Here is a 790-nt window from a genome sequence, read left to right as displayed (position 1 = left end):
GTCCCAAAAAGACTTCAGCAAAGGATACATCTGTGCATCCTCTCTCATACTCCTCCGGCAAGACTCCTTTCCCCTTCAGAGGCATTTCAGACGTACTTCAAGATTGCATGCCGGGATTGATTTCAGAGAAGATGACGTGGCCAAAATACAGAAATGAAAAGCGGGCCCACTGAATGACACAAACAGTATGGGACAGTTGCATGTTTTGTCATTTTCAAATATGTATCAAACACACATGTAAACACACAATATGTATTCATAAAGTTATTTACACACAGTCTCTGTTTGTCCATGTGCACTGCCCTTATTTCATGTTCAAACTGAAGGCTGGAGCATATCACCATTCTGTCAAATTAGACTCAAACATTATGAGACAGCCAATGAAATCTTCCAAACAATCCAACAACAAAGTCTCATCAACTGAACTGCCTGGGATAGGACAGCCAATGCAGCTGATTATATCACACTGCACCAATAACTCTCTCACACGCAAATGTAGTTAAAATCCCTATTACTGTGTATCAGTCTCTCGTGACAAAATTTCTCAAATTGGTTAAATTTTTTAGCAAAAGAAGCACAGATTCTTATGTGTGTAAGAAGGAGGCTGCTACTAACAGAAAACCTAACTCATACTCAACCATACAATGAATCAACAGGCACACCAATATGTGACTGTTGAAACACTCAGAGCTCCATGTATCTCATTTCATATTTGCATTTAGCCGGCTCAGCAAAGTACTGTACCGACCTGGTGTAGCTTTTAGCTAAACTAATAATGGAAGCCAATTCT

The sequence above is a fragment of the Morone saxatilis genome, unplaced genomic scaffold (genome assembly GCF_004916995.1).
Source record: "Morone saxatilis isolate NCDOM2014 unplaced genomic scaffold, NCSU_SB_2.0 Contig12, whole genome shotgun sequence".
NCBI classification, from domain to species: Eukaryota; Metazoa; Chordata; class Actinopteri; family Moronidae; genus Morone; species Morone saxatilis.
The sequence above is the reverse complement of the archived record's forward strand: the minus strand, read 5'-3'. Positions refer to the sequence as shown.